Source organism: Solanum dulcamara, chromosome 6 (assembly GCF_947179165.1).
Source record: "Solanum dulcamara chromosome 6, daSolDulc1.2, whole genome shotgun sequence".
Lineage (NCBI taxonomy): Eukaryota > Viridiplantae > Streptophyta > Magnoliopsida > Solanales > Solanaceae > Solanum > Solanum dulcamara.
Window position 1 is genome coordinate 51,051,504 of NC_077242.1, and position 17,681 is coordinate 51,069,184.

The following is a 17,681-nucleotide window of genomic DNA, read 5'->3' on the forward strand; positions in this document are numbered from 1 at the left end:
CCATATAGTCAATTTAAGAGGGTAGATTACCCGTAGGCATAGACAACAAGTGATATTTCTTTTCCATTTGTTCTTTCTGGTTCTCTTACCACATATCATATTGTACCCTTTACACGAATATGTGTAGGAGCTTAAAGTGGCTCGGAAGATGCCTTAGCATTGCCATACTAGTCTGTATATAAACCTGTATCATTTCTTACTTCCTTCATCTGATGTTAGGGCTCTACTATAGCTTTTGTCCTTAGTACTGTTTGTACCTTAAAGGTTTTGCTTCAAACAATCTTATACCTTCCCTTAATGTATTCGAATATAGAAGTTACATAGCTACTACCGACTTCGTTTATCGAGTAGTCACCTGGTTCTACTCTTGGCATACTGCCATTCGTAAGTTGCATCAGTTGTTTTGTAAAGATACATCCCCTATCTCAAAAGGTCTTATCATCTTTCACGATGGAGTCACATATCCATAATACTTCTTTATACCAAAAATGCCATACAACGCCAACGTATACATACATCCATATCATCTCATATCACAGCCGCATAGAGCTTTCCAAGGGGTTACCTATCCTAGTACTACTCTCTCCCAAGCACGCTTAACTTTGGAGTTCTGATGGGATCCGGTGCCTTAGTGCTGGTATGATCTCATCCATCCCTTGTGGGGTCTCATTTGAATTTTAATAGTTTCCATTTACACATAATAGCGTTAGTTAATTTCCTCTTTTGCTTGTATTTCTCTTGTCCACGTCCCCCCTTTAGTGTGTATCCATGTCATTGTCTGTTTATTTCTAACTTTCCAAATGCATAGGAGTCCTTTTTAACCTATTTAGTATACTACGTTATTTCGATATCTTCTTTTACATCCCCTATACTTTGGGTTACCCATGTACGAAACCTTAATACTATCATGAGGTGCTTAGAACCCTCAATTTACAGTACCAACTCCAGTCTTGAAAACTGGTATTCGAGTAATATCCTTAATGTAGTAGTGTATTCAAAGCCTAATTCCATTTATCCCAGTCAGTAATTAGCTTGTGCTCATAATTGGTTCAAATTCTCCACTCGGGAGCACTTATACTTTGATGATCCATGTTTCAAGCTTCGTCATAATACTAGGTTATGTGTAAGTCTTTCTTATTCATTCACTATTTGCCTTTCTGTCTTCCACTTAACTTATTCTGCTTTACATATTTCGCTATACCGGCATGCACTCACAGTCTAGTTTGTCACACTTGCTTTCGCTTCTCTTACTTACCCTCAAGTTTCCTCCTATTTCACTATAGAGGAGATTTGTCTTCCTTTCCTTTTTTTTGTTACGTATATATCATAATATCAATTCAGTCGGTACCTTAGTATATCATTCTATCCAGATCTATCAGTCTTCCTTAAATCATCTTCTTAGGGTCACAAGTCTTTTCCAACTTTGGTTTACCATATCAATATCGACCTCCTAGTTTCTATTGCCATCAATTCAACAATTAACTTATTTCTCGAGGTCAGCCATATTTGTGGTTTATCTAAATTTCATCATTATTATGGACACAACCTTTCAAGACATACTACAGCCCTGTATCCTATTCTCTTTCTATTTCTTGGAAAATTTGGATAGAGTTTCCTCTGTATTTCTTACTATCTCAAACCTACACGCAGAAAATACCAACAGTGCCTCACAGAGCCAGCACGCATAAAGACATATATACATATCATATCACATCATATTGCAGCCTCACAGGCCGCCAAATATCAACAATAGTATAAAATGATGGACTTACCTCACATGTCCACTCGAACTACGCCTGTTAGTCATTCCGTCTACTTTTCCTTTCAATTTTCAACTTTATCTACTTTTTCCTTTCAATTTCCAACTTTACATATCAATCGTATTTATATACCTTACTTGGCACAACTCTCTCATGCCTTGGCTTACCTGTGTGCTTTGTAATTTCCCATATCGTCAGTCATTTTCTTCTATCGACGTTGTCCTTTATTTGAAATCAGAGGTTAGTATAAGGAATTCCACTTCCTATGATTCAGCTCTATCGCACGACTTTAGATATTAAAGAAAGGAAACATCTTAAATATCCTGTAGCCTCCTGTTTATAGATGTGGTGCATAACACATCAATAATCAAGACTCTACTAGACACGGTCTGTAGACACTCCAAGGACGAACTGCTCTAATACTACTTTTGTCACGACCCAACCCCGTAGGCCATGACTGGGGTATGACTTGGGCCCCCATATATGTATCTAGCGGATGTAACGATCAATATAAGAACTATACATAACAACCCTAGTGGGTCATAGAATTTTCATGCCTATTGCCTCTTTCATTTGTATGTTATCATGAAAGGGTGTGCCAGCAGATAAGGCTGCCATAGTATCTTAATATTTACAATACATCATATAGACATAACTGAATAGAACTTACACGTATAACCCACACATATGTTTACAGACCTTTAAGAACATTAATAGTAACATATGGCAGGACAGGGCTCCCATTGTACCCCTGAATAAACAAATATGTACATAGGAGGTTTGGTACTACAACTCGGCTCCGAATCAATGGAGCTTCTTCCAAACTGGCTGAGTAGAATCCTAAGCTGGCAGACTCCCAAAACCTTGTCGGTACCTACGAGTATGAAATGCATTCCCCCGAAGAAAGAGGGGTCAGTACGACATATGTACTGAGTATATAAGCATAACAAAACTGAGATAACAACTGAAACAGGGATGCAGGAAATCAAGTATAGCATTTAGTAGGGTACTATACCTGTACCTCATAAAATAAATTCCTGTCTACCAGTATCACATACCGTATCCGGCCCGCTCAGGGACTCAGTATTTCAAATATATCATCTATCACGATAGGCATATGCATATTATTAGCGTTGTGGAACATACAACCCGATCCATATATATCAAGTTAGTGTCGAGGAACGTCCGGCCCGATCCCTACATATATAATATATTAGTGCCGAGGAGCATTCGGCCTGATCTATATATATAATACGTTAGTACCGAGGAACGTACGGCCCGATCCCTATATATATAACATGTTAGTGCCGAGGAACGTACGGCCCGATCCCTATACATATAACACGTTAGTGCTGAGGAACGTACGACCCTATCCCTATACATATAATAATGCATATACGTGCACATAAAACTTGGTAGCATAACAAACGTTTCACGAATATCATCATAAGGTGTGTCAAAGAGTCTCTAGGTATAGGAGCTTACACCTCCAATCATTATTCAGTATATAGAAGGCTCAAGGGTCGTAGTTCAACTACTTTATGGCCTTTATCATTTAAAAGTGAGTCCAAGTCATGAGTTACATCCAGAACTTGTAAATAGAATTGTCTCTAACTCATATCATATATAGTTTCACTTATATTAAGCTATTTCAAGTAAAGGAAGAGATAGGCTTTACGTGTATTACTTTTTATCATGTAGAAGGCTTACACGACCATAACTCAACCATCGCGGGAGTTCTAACATCAAGAAGTGACTAAGATTAAAGAGTCATGCTCGAGGTTCTAAGAATGGAACTACCTCCACATCACACATACCAACCACTTATGTCTAAGACATGACATAAGAAAAGAAGAGTTAAGCTTTACATACACTACTTTTCAGCATATAGAAGACTTGAAGGATGGGAGCTTAACTACTTTAAGAGTCTTAACATTCAGAAGTGAGCACGAATTATGAATCATGAATCATGTTCAGATCCTATGAATAGAGTTACCCCAAGATTCATACACATATCATTTGTCACTTAAATCTACTACATGCCCAAAAGAAAGAAAAGATAGGCTTTACATACCTCTTATGGATTAATCTTTACTGCGTTCGCCTCGTCGTCCTCTGAACCTATTTAGCACGAAAGAAATATGAATATCAACAACCCTAGACTTTTCAGCATCTTAAGTTATACATGAGTATTCATAGAACTCATTTCCTCGCTCGCTTCCTCGACTAGTTCTTTAGTTAGCTAGAAAGTTAACGGAAATCGGGCAGCACCTCCCCTATAACATGCCCTATCCGAACTTTCAATTACAACCCTAAGCAATACAACCAACCAACAACAACAACCTGCATCATATATACAAGAAATTCACTTCAACATTACATAATACCAACTCCAAGCGACTCGCTCAAAGCTACGATATCAAAATAGAGTTTTTAGTTTCTAGTTCATAAAACCTTTAACCGTACAAAGCGGAGGTTCGTGTGGATTCAACCAGAAGCTTCCCCACCTATTTTAGAACACTTTTAGGCCCTAAAACACATCACCACAAACCTACATCCACACACCACAAGCACAACACCTTGCTTCGACTACAATTTAACTATACCAACTACAATTTGGTTTGTTTTGAACGTCAAGCATATTTATGGAATTTACCTATTTCCAGCCACTTACACAATGTATAATATACTTCATAACCACACCATAAACTCTAAATTTAAAGGAAAACCCTTACCTTAACCTAAACTCGTCAAACTCGCCAAAATTATCAAAACGTGAATTCTGGACAGCCTACTATCTTGTATTGTCACTTAGTTTCGAAGGAGTAATTGAGGGAAACAGGATTTATGTTCTTAATGAAAGTTATAGATATGTGTCTTAGGGTCGCATACAATTTCGAATCACCCCTACAGAAATTTCGTATAAAACGATATGCCCAAAATACCAATAGCAGTCCTTGTAGAATTTCTAAAATGAAATCTGGGCAGCAGCTCCCCCATGCTTCACCACCCTTTTTTGAGTATAGAAAAGAAAACACTGGGTTTTAGAGGCTAAACAAAAGTTATAGACCTATCAAATAGATTTCCAAAACATCTTGAATCACTTGAAATGAAGCCTTACATAAGGAGTTATACTTGGTTTACTAACAATAGTATTATTTGAAAATAGGTCTGTTAACAAGAACAAAAACCTCCTCTTTTCCCTAACGATAAATTTTATGTTGTTAAACACCATCATAACACCGTAGGATACCTTAAATAATTAATTCACGGAAATAAATCGGGGAACTTACCTTGGAAGAACCCTAGCCGTAGATCCCTTATTCTTGCTCTCTAGCTTTTCTCTCAACTTTTTCTAAGGCAAAGATGCTGAAAATGATGTTGATCAGCAATACACATGTATATATATGTGTCCTTAAAAGGGGACATGTGGAATCCCCCAAGGGTGACACGTAGAAGCCCCCTAGGGTGCCACCTCATGCCATGCAACCAATCATACGCTGCCACTTGGAAGCGTGGGGTCCACCCTAAGTAGGTGGGTCACCTACTTGTCACATGCTTGCTTCATTTTCTTTGGTTTATAATCTTGTCTTACTTTAAGAGCCTATGTATTCCTTGTTATGTAAGCTCAACACGTACTCTAATAGCTTAAGTACGTAAAACATCCAAGTTGATAGCTTACACAAGTAAGTCGAGTCCTACGACTCATTACTTGGCCTCCAACTCATTTGAAATCCTTATAGACCTATTTCCAACCTTCACTCTTAAGGGGCATCACGTCCTCCCTTCCTTAGAGTTGTTTGATCATGTTATAGATAATTTGGGTCCTGGGACAACCTTTAAGAAGCTTAAAAAGATGTTCCGGAGCACAAAGGTACGGGGTCATTATCTAGAGAACGCAAAATAGCTCATTGGTTAGAGAAAAGCTTAAGACCCTTTAAGGTACGACATGAATTTCACAGAAGTAAAAACATTTCTAAATGTCTCATAGTGTCCTATTCATAGTTGTGGTGCACTTCACAAACATGAACAAGACCCTATTTGGCACGGTATGTTGGACTCCAAGGACCATTCAAAATCTCAGGCTCTGATAATAAGTTTGTCACGACCAAAGCCTAGGTCCTAGACGTGACACCACAAATGAGGAACCCATAAATACCTCAAACAAGATCTTAGCATTCTTTTAGACATTTAGAGGTAAAGAAAATAAATAAATAAGTAAAAACCATAATAGTAAATTTCAACTTACATATGTCTAACAATACCTCTAACTTTTAGATTTAACGAGGCTAAGACAAGTTCCTAGCTCACCATCAATCATAATAGAAAGAAATGGCATAATAAGTGTCTAAAAGTCTCAACATATCATAAGATAGAAAGATAAAGGAGTATTATTCCCGGAATATGGGAACTCACCAAAAGTAGCCTTCAACGAAATCAGAACTAGCCACGTGGAGGATAACGAAGCGGAGCACCAATCCCTAGATTGTGATTTTATTTAGTCAAAAGAGTATGTGTTAGTACTGAAAATCTAATAAGTATATAGGCATACAATACAATGTAAAATATTTAGGACATTAATAAGGTAAATTGCATAAATAAGTGCACACATGAGTAATCAAGTAGATATCATTTAACTCATACATATGTGGATATATACATGCATGAGTAATCATGTAAATAGCATTTGAAAAATTCATTTGTGGGAAGTTGACTATAACCGTTATTAACACTATGTGAGATATTACATGGAATCCAACATAACCCCCTACATTGGTCGGGGAGTCTACTTGCCTAGGGTAGAACTCCATCAACTTTACATTCATTCTTTAACTTTAACTTTAAGGCTTTTATGGATCCATTAGCCTAAGCCTACAAGGGCTCCTATGTTGGCACATACTTAATGAGACAAGGGGTTGCTACTAGGATTCCCTTAGCGAATCCCATCTCAATGACCCATTCAGCGCTAAGTCAATCCTACAGAAGAGTTTAATACTTCAAAATAGTCATAGCATATAGCTTGAGAATTTAAAATATCATATTCGGTAGAATAGCTCAATAAAATATTTGTTGATTCAAATATTTAAGAATTATCCTTATTTCATAAAGAATCCATCATTCATAGAATTTCATTATTCTTTTATTTCATAAGACTACCTCTTGATCCTAGACATTACTTTCATAAATATTTATTTGGAGACAAAACTTTCAAGTCAAACTTCATTGAAAATATAGTAAAACTTGGTGGGTTTAAATCATTTCAACTTTCAAACATGTATGTAAATGAAATTATGCATAAATACTTTGAAATCCATTAAATAAAAATTATGTTTTAAAGAACCCACCATGAATTTCAAGAACCTTTAAAGAGATAAATAGAGAAAATACTTGCAAACCATCATTTCATACATCTGAAATCATTTTACATAAAAATAGATCAATAAGAATTAGTATTACCATGATTCATGCTATTAAGTAGAAATAAGAATTACCCATAAAAAATCTTATTTGAAATCAAGAGATTTAGTTGAAAGAGTTTTGGACTACATGGGTGGAAGAACCAATGGATAAACACCCACATAACTTAGGGTAAAACTTAAACAAAATAAGCATAATTTATCATATAATAAAAATAATTTAGGTATGAGAGTGGAAGGAATACTCTCATTGAAGCCTTACATACCTCGAATCCGAAAATTTACTCAGAATCGAAGAACTTAATGAAAACTCTTGAATAATAGCCTTTTCTCCACGTCGGAGCATTTTGTGTACTTCCGGAGTATATGAATCATCAGAATAGTATTTATACACTACTAAAAACTAAAATATATATTTTGAGAATGTGTAAAGAAGTTTATAGAAAGAAGAGTTACTTGAGAAAGCTTGATTAACAAAATAATGAAATAAGGTGGGTATTTATAGGTGTGAATGGGGGACCTAACAATAATGAAAATAATTATAAAGAAAAATTTGAAAATTTAATGGAGGATTGTGATGTCAAGGGCGATGTCAATTGGAGGATTATTGATGTCATTGTTGAGTGAAATGAATCTAGATCATCCTTGGTTGATGAGATGAATCTTCATTTTATGGAATAAGTATTTTCGGAGCTTCGTTTGAACAAGATAACTTCTTAATTAGGATTTGGTGCCTTCATATGAATTGTATCTCTAGAAGTCTCCTTTCATGTCGTTCAAGAAAAATAGAATTGAATCATCCCACAGTGAAATATGAATTTTCTTCTACAAACACTCCATTTTGTCACAGCATCAGGTCTTGCAAAGATTAATTTATTTGACTTACTTAGCCTCAGAACATTAAGCTATGGTATTTGTTGAATTTACTCTATCTTCACGAATTGTATTTGAACAAATATCTTTGACAAAATTTGTAGGTAAGGATGTTAGGGTTATTCAAAAATTTAAATCACCTAATTTAGACCAACCTATAAATAGTTATGCCCAAAATACAGAAGCAGTATCATTTTTATCGAGAATTAGAATACCATATACGATATTTTTAGGGGGTGTTACAGCTCTAAAGAATGAATTTACCCTGCGAAGGACAAGAATACACTTAGTCAAGCTTTCCCTACTTACTCCTATCATAGGAACTTCCGAAATATCTACACTAGGTGCCCACAAATCACTCTGCTGCCTTAAAACTGAGCCAACCAACCTAGACCAAGGGAAACCAAGTCGGTAGGCAACGCGCAAATGTGGAAAATTGATCGATGATAGTCCAAGGGCACCAACTCCCACTAACAATACCACAAGCTACCAAATATGAAAATGCCAGACCTAACATCCTGAAAAAATTCAGATTCACTGATTCCACGAATTACTTTGACTGCATCCTATGGATGAACTTTCTAACCAACTTCCCATCTTCCATGCTAGGCCACATCTAAAGACAACCACATGCACCATTGCTCAAATTCTAAAAAACAACCCAAACCTTAAGAGCTACCATTAAATCCAAAACACCAACACTGGCATAAAGAAACAAACCAGGTTGGTAAAAGAAAGTAAACATCAACTCTGCAACTTAAAGACTGAACATACCAATATGGCATAAAGAGGACTCGACAAGCAGAATCTACCGCAACTTCAAAGATGTTACACCTCCATCATATAATACCTCAACAATAAACATTTCAACTACGAATCCAATAATGCAAAGCAATGGAAACAACCATCTAAGTCAAGAAAACTAGAATGGCGGTGGAGGATTACTAATCAAAGCAAAGCAAGCTAAGCGCCAAGGTAAGAAGGGACTAACCTGGGATCCAATCACTTATTGAGAACAGCCTCGAGCCCAATCAATATATAACATATATAGAGGCATCCTAAGCCTACTGCTGAACAAGAGCAAAAAATTGAGACGTTGCTCATAATTAGATAGGAGGAGAAATATCTCTAGGATTGACATCTTACCCCAAAATATACTATATCAACTCCTAACGAGCACAGCTAAGCCAAACCTATGGCTATGACAAGCCACATAGGTCTCTGGCACTAGCACTAACTCACACCAGCCATCTCAAGTCTATACTAGAAGTAACGCCTAGCTACAAAGGAACCTAATCAACTGTAAGGCCCTTCCCTCAATATCTCTAACACAAGCCAAATATGTCAAACACCTGCTAGCCACTAATCTCCGAGTCTGAATAAAATAAATCATTTTGAATGGTGTGTGACTACAAGAGCCCAGCAAAACCATCGATAGAATATCAAGCATGATTAAGGTAACGGTCTTGGTATAGCAATCCAAGACCGTGTGGTAAGAAAATAACTAGTCTATGCCCAGAATCAAATCAAAATCCATCATATCAAGCAAGATGCGATCAACCCTAGTGTCTCTCCCCTGAATAGTCATAACGCAGGATCTAATGACCTGATCCACTACTAAAGAATCACCTATCGGGGTCGAAACACACAATGGCTCAACTAAGAGCTCTGGACTCATACTTAGTCAAAGGGCACAATATATAGATATATAAGAATCGGCAGAGCCTGGATAAATTAAAGCAGATGCGGGCTGATAACATAATAAAACTATACCTCAGATCACATTATCTAAGGCCTCTTCCTCTACACTAGCTAGAGATGTATAAAAGTGGGTATGGGTTCTTTACTCTATGTATCTGCCTTGCCTCCTTGGGGCCCCCCTGTATACCCGGATGACCACCCCTGTGTTCCTGGCCTTGGCCTCCGCCTTTAGCTGGAGGTGCTGCTATTAGTGCAAGTCTAGCTACATGTGGAGCAGGTAAGGCTGGCCTACGATGAGGGCACTCACAGGATCAATGATTTAGCTCCCCGCACTCATAGGAACCATGTGACTATTGGCTCCAAGATAGAGGTCAACCATCTCATCCAGAAGAATCATTCTATGAACTACCACAGCCTTGACTCAGATCGGCAGTAGAGCCACCCTGATGTGTTGGTCACTGTCTAAAATATGAAGAGAGGCTTGGAAGGGGAGGTTCGACTAGCTTGGCTGAAATCGTAGGTGAGATCTTTCATAGGACTCTCTGGGTCTAAATCGGCGCTCATCCTAGCTATCTTCCTACCTATCTCTCTTGTAGTTTCCCCCTTAGGCCTCGTGACGGAGTTATTCAAGCATATGGGCATGGTCTACCTTATCAAAAAATGAGTTGCCCGCTGAGACTAAAGACTGAGTCTTAATTCATAACTAGAGTCTCAATCCCTGATGAAACACCAAACTCTCTCATCCTCAGTAGGTAAGATCATGGAGGCATGCTTGGAGAGCTCATATTATCGGGCCTCGTATTTTGATACTGTCATAGAGCCTTGCTCCAACCGTCAAAATTGATCTCAGAGCTAATCTCTAATACTCTTGGTAATAAATCATCCCAAAAAGGCCTCAAAGGAGTTCTAAGGCCCAACAACACCAAAATTGTACAAGTATAAGGAACCACTAGTATAAGCCTAGACTAAGGACAAACATGCTTCCAAAATTTATAAACCAAAGGCACAGCGCACATCATAAGGTAGGGTAATCAACAATAATAGGATCAGTGCTTTATCCATTCGAAACGGTTTCTAAAATAACATTTAGGACATGAATTCTAGTAATTTATCATGCTTGACACCCAAACCCTTCCAAGCTAATTAAAGTCAGGATACAAGTGCCTAAACATGCTCAGCCTAAATAGAGAAAAATTATAGCATACAAGTAAGCCGACCACACGTTTTCCAACTCATAGAATATGAGCTTGCCCTTTCTGAACGACCTCGAAACACTACCACGCTATTAAAAATAGAATCACAATATCATTATGGTCGTTTAGATGCTTATTTTGCAATTTTCAAAAATGAACCAATTTTGAAGTCTAAAATGATTAATATGGGACCCGTGTCCAGAATTTCAAAATTGACCTCAAAAAATAGTCCAAAACAACACCCTAAGATCAAAAATCAAAGTGAAACACAGTTTGGGGTTGGGAAACGACACGAAACAAGCATGCAATGAAATTCCCACATGTTCAAGATAAAAGAACGAATAAGGCACCATATATACACAATAACTTCTCAAAAAAACCTCATGACCCAATACAAACATACTACGATGTTTCTTGTGGAAAAACTCATAATTTAACCCGAAGAATCACTAAAAATTAAGCTAAAATGATCCTGTTACAATCCTCCAAAATTCCATTAAAATTCTAATCCGAAAATGATAAATAAAGTAGTTTAAACATCAAATTACCTGCAGGGAAACTTCTAATGCACTCCCCAAGCTAACCAATGTGTTTCCCTCAAAATTCTTTGGAAGTTAGACCTTATAATCGCCAAAATAAGATTTATACAGGCCAAGAAATTAATTCTCAAAATTCTTCAAAAATTCACTCCAAAAATGAACAATCCCGCAACTAGAATCAAGAATTCACATCAATCGATTTCCCAAATCTGTTTCTGAGGTCTCTAGTCCATTCTTCTCAATATATCACACAACTTTACCATTTGAATCACCCAATTTGGAGTTCTATAGATCAACTCATGGGGTCTTGAAGTGGTAGAAAAAACCCAAAAATGGGGATTTTATTCTTTCACCAGCAAGTGTTGCACCCTGTTTTTGGCAAAGTATAAAATCTCCGATGGGGTGTTCGGAATTTATTTGGAACACTGTTCGTACAAATGATATGCTACCCCACCAAATTTAACTTTACAGACTCAATGGCGCATTGAACTTCTCAAATGAGGTCATTTTAATAAAAAGTGGATCCCACACCCAAGTGTCATTTAAAGCCAAATTCTATAAAGGGCCTCGAGATTAGACTGGAAGCCTCGAAAAGTGAAAAAAATAGTCGCTATAGACTAAACTCGATATTTTGAAACTAACCATGCTGTCAAAATTTTTATCCAAGCACATTTTTCAAGAATATTGACAAAAGTCAACCATACGCTAACTTTCAAAGGTAAAAGAACTAAATGGCCCCAAACTCGTATCGATTGCCTCGATACTCGTGCAGACAATGCTACTAGTCTAATTTAGCTATTTCAGAGATGTTGAAACCATCAAAATTTGAATTTGTGGTTTTCTTGATCTAAAACTCGAAAAGGTGCAATTAAACCAACTTAGGCCTTCAAAATACCAAAATGGGCTTCGGACCTCTAAAAATTCAACCAACACTTCTTCTAGAGCAAAAACCATCCCCCGAATCCAATGGAATGTTGAAATTATATTTCGAGTATCAAAACTCCGAAAGCTGACCAAAGTCAAACCTTGTCCTAAAATCTCTCAAATTCCCAACTCAAAACCTTAAATCTTCGTTACAACTCAAAATTGATTCTATAAACTCTCTTAGACAAATTTACACATTTCGAAGATCCTGGAATCAACGAAATTCTATTCCGAGACCTGTAGCTTTAGTTGACCCCAAGTACTACTTTTGAACACTTACAGCTTATAAGAATTCCAAATTTCTAAAGACTCAGCTTTTCATAGGATTTTCTAAAACCCAACACCCGGTACCAATCCAAAATAACTAGGGGCAATTACAGAGATGGGTAAAATGGTCATTTTATAAAAAATTTCTAAAAATGACATTCAAGGTCATTACATAGGAGGATTGACCTTCATGAATTTGGCCTGACCGCAACAACACAGAGAGTAAAAGCCTAAGCCTCATTGAATGCTACCAAGGGTGCGCTATTGCAGAGAGAAATTCCTCGTGCACCAGATATCAACTTAAATGTTGATTTTCACCAAGTTTAGATACTTCGATGAAGTGCTTGAAATTAATTCAGAATACCGTGGTGTGCAAATGAGATATGAAACCCTACCAAAATTGACGTTTCAGATTCAAAGGCATAGTTAAAATTTTTATATGAGGTCGTTACGACTGAAAGTAGGTGCCACACCCAAATGCTATTTTTAGCCTAGCTTCGGGATTATACCATAAGCCTCAAAAAGCGAATGAAGGGTCATTCCAGACTAAAATTATGAAACAAACAGTGCTATTAGATTTTTCATCTGAGCACATTTTTCAAGAATGTTGACTAAAGTCAATGATAGGCCAAATTTCAAAGGAAAAGGCGTGAAATGGCCCCAAACTCGTACTGATTGCCTCAATACTCATAAAGACCATGCTACTAGTCTAATTTGGCTATTTCAATACTGATGGAACCATCAATATTCATTTTAAGGTCTTTATCCTTAAGTTATGACCGATGTCAACTTTTCAAGTTATAATAGCTCCGAAACAGGGAAACATACCCAAAACCTAAATGAACGACTAGGCGATCGAGATACCAGCGCCTGAAGGTCATAAATGATTTGGGGTTCCTATAGGAATGCTCTAAACTATGAAGTAGAAGCAGAATCACATAAATGACCTAGAGGGTCATTACAACAACCCCTACTAAAAGAAATTTTATCCATAAAAGTAATTGTCAAGAATTATCTGAAAGGTCAAATATGTCGGGGACCTATGCCTGCATATCTTGCTCGGTCTCATAGGTAGCCACCTCGACTAGAGATGCATAAGCGAACCTTAACTATAAGAATGACTCTGGATCGCAACAGTCTAACATCTCTGGCCAAAATAGCAACTAGCTACTTAATATAGCTTAGACGATCATGTAAGTCAACAACGTCATACCAAAGGACATGGGACTCGTCTGGAACATACCATCTTAACATTGAAACATGGAAATACTAGACTAATTACTGAAAAGGATGGAGGCAAAGCTAACTCATATGTAGCCACATCAACTGTCCTTAATATCTTAAAAGGGATAATGTACCTGGGCCTGAGATTTCCCCACCTCCCAAATCTCATCATGCCCTTCATGGGCAATGCACGGAGGAATACTCTATCACCAATGGAAAATCTTAATGGCTGGCGCCTACGATCTACATAACTTTGGTGTCTACTCTAAGCTATCTAGAGCCTATGCTAAATAACCCTCACATGATCTAAGGCCTCCTACATCAAGTTTGTACCATGCGGCCTGGACTTTGTAGAATCAAACCAACTAACTGGAGAGCAACAACGCCTACCATATAAGGCCTCGATCAGGGCCATCTGAATAATGAAGTAGTTGTTGTTTTTATACGCAAACTTGACCAAGGGCAATAACTAGTCCCACTGACCCCCAAAATCCAAAACAAAAGCCCACGACATATCATCAAGATCCTAAATAGTATGCTTTGACTGGCCATTAGTCTATGGGTGAAAAGATATACTAAGGTCGACACAGCTACCCAACTCCTCCTGAAAATTCCTCCAAAAGCTAGATTTGAACTATGAGCCTCGATCTAAGATGATAGAGACATGCACAATATGAAGGCAAACCACCTCTCGATTATAGATATGGGCCAACCTCTCAGCACTACATGAAGTACGGATGGGAATGAAATATACTAACTTGGTCAATCGATCAACGATGACCCAAACACTATTAAGACCATGGGAAGTATGAGGCAACCACATAATGAAGTTCATAGTGATCCACTCCCACTTTCACTCAAGAATGGGTAATCTCTATACCTCGCCACTAGGCCTCAAATCCTCGGCCTTCACCTATTGATACCTCAAATAATGCGACACGTAATACATAATATCTCTCCTCATGCCGCTTCACCAGTAATGCTCCCTCAAGTCACGATACATCTTAGTAGTTCCTGATGGATAGAATATGTGGAATCATGGGCCTCACTAAGGATCAACTGAATCCAACCCCCAACTCTTAGATCACAAAGATGAAAACCAAACTGTAATACCTCATTAGAATCTAAAGTAGCCAAGTCAGCGTCTTCTCCCTATACCAGATCTAGATGTACAACTAAATCTTCATCCTCAAACTGACGGATATTAATTAGATCTAATAGAGATGACTAAGATCCCACATAAGCTAGCATACACCATGAATCAGATATATCAAATCGAATCATCCAATTATCTAGGATTAGATATCCCAAGCTAAAGGTTGTTCTATTGTAGAAATGAAGGCTAGTGATCTTGGGTGCATTTATGCATCCAATAGACAAAAGAACCCATGTTTATAGTAGAGTTTGAGAGTAAATTCTTATAGTTACTTCAATTTTTTAGAATACTTGTCTGTGAATATAGGTAACTATCATGATTAGACATTTGTAGGGATTAATGAGGAATAATAGATATCTAAAATATGATTGGATTGAAATTGGTGGTTGAAGGTGAAGTTGAGAACAAATGTGAAGGAAATACACCATGCTGGAATGCGCCCGCATCACGCAGTGGCTTAAGTTATTTAATTCTACCACTTGGAATTTATTTGGCTAAATAAGGAGTACGTGCCAGATTCGCATTGCGGACCTAATTCAGGATAGAAGGAATTCTGTCGAGGAAGAGAATGCAAAATTACACTATGCAAAAACATATCCGTGTAGCGCACTTCACATAGGAGTTGAAACTTTACACTTTTTAAGGCTATAAATAGTCTACTTGTACTTTATTTTAATGTATTCAATTTCTATTTCATGTTTAACAAAGAAAGACAAAAAGGAGAACTCCCCTTGGGGTTTTTTCTTCTTCTCTTTCATTTATAATTGAGTTTTTCATGTTATTAATTATGTTTTGGATTCTTTTAAACATTATCTGTGGCTAAAATCTCTTATTCTAGGGTTGTAGCCACAAGATGAAGGTTTCATTATAGTTTGCTTCAGTTAAAAATGGCGTCTTTCATATAAATGGTCTTACATTCTTATTTATACTATTTTAATGACTAATCAATATTAAAATATATTAGTTGTCTACCCGAAACTCGAGAAACGGAAAGGAGATAGAACACTAGAATATAAGGAGTATGTTTATTCTAGAATTTCCTAGGATAATTCGTGTATAAGATGCTTGTATGTCATGATCCAAGCCTAGGGCGTAGATGTGACATGGAAAATGAGGAACCATAAAGTACCTCAAATAAGCCTCTTAGCATTCTTTTAGCCTTTCATAGGTAATGACAATAAATAAATTAGCAGAAATAATAATAGTAAATCTTTAACTTAAATATGTACAAAAATACCTCAACTTTTAGATTTGACGGGGCTAAGACAAGTCCCTAGCTCACCCTGAATCATAATAGAAATAAATGTGATAGTAACTCTCTAAATATCTCAACATATAATAAACTAGAAAGATAAAAAAGTATTGTTACCAAAACTTAGGAATTCACCAAAAGTAGTCTGCAAACAAAATCTCAACTAGCCATGTGAAGGAGAACGAGGAGGAGTACCGGTCCCTACATGGTGATATCATGTAGGAAAAAGAGTATGCTTTAATACTTTGAGGAAACATTAAAACATTTATGTAATATGAAGTATAATGCAATGCATGCATAGTCAATTATATAGATATCCCTTAAAACATTCATTTTGTGGGAAGATGACCATAACCGACGTTTAAAACCATGTGAGCTATTACATGAAATCCAACATAAACCCTTACGAGGGTCGGGGAGACTACTTATTGGGTAGAACTCTGTCAACTTCATTCATTTCATTAACTTTAACTTTAAGGTCTATTTGTGGATCCATTAGCTTAAGCCTATAAGGGCTCCTATGTTGGCACATAGTTAATGAGATAAGGGGTTGATACTAGGATTCCCTTACCGAATCCCACCTCAATGCCTCATTCAGTGCAAAGTTAATCCCACGGAATAGTTTAATACTTTAAAATAGTCATAGCATATAACTTGAGAATTCAAAACATCACATTCGGTTGAATAGCTCATTAAAATCTTTAGGGATTCAAAAATACAAGAATTGTCCTTATAGCAGAAAGAATCCATAATTCATAACATTTCATCATTCTTTTATTTTATAAGACTCTCTTTTTATCATAGACATTGCTTTCATAAATATTTATTTGGAGTCAAATGTTTAATGTCAAACTCTATTGAAAATATAGTAAAACTAGGTGGGATCAAATCACTTCAACTTTCAAACATGTAAGTAAATGAAATTATGAATAAATACTTTAAAATTCATTAATTAAAAATTATTCTTTAAATAACCCACCATGAATTTCAAGTATCTTTAAAGAGCTAAAAAGAAAAATACTTGCAAACCATCAATTCAGACATATGGGATCACTTTACATCAAAATAGACCAATAATCATTAATTTAACCATCATTCATGCTATTAAGTAGAAATAAGAATTACTCATAAGAAAATCTTATTTGAAATCAAGAAATTTAGTTGAAAGAGTTTTGTACTAGATGGGTGAAAGAATCCATGTATAAACACCCACATAACTTAAAGTAAAGCTTAAAGAAAATAAACATAGTTTATATTTTATAATCAAAATAATTTAGGACTGAGAATGGAAGGAATACTCTCATTGAAGCCTTACATACCTGGAATTCGAAGAGTTACTCTGAATCGAAAGACTTAATGAACACTCTTGAATCCT

At 36.6% G+C, this 17,681-nt stretch overlaps 1 pseudogene; it reads right to left on the minus strand.

The window, feature by feature from the left end:
• Positions 1–536: 536 nt before the first annotated feature.
• Positions 537–651, minus strand: LOC129893618 (5S ribosomal RNA; annotated as a pseudogene).
• Between the last annotated feature and the right edge of the window lie 17,030 nt (positions 652–17,681).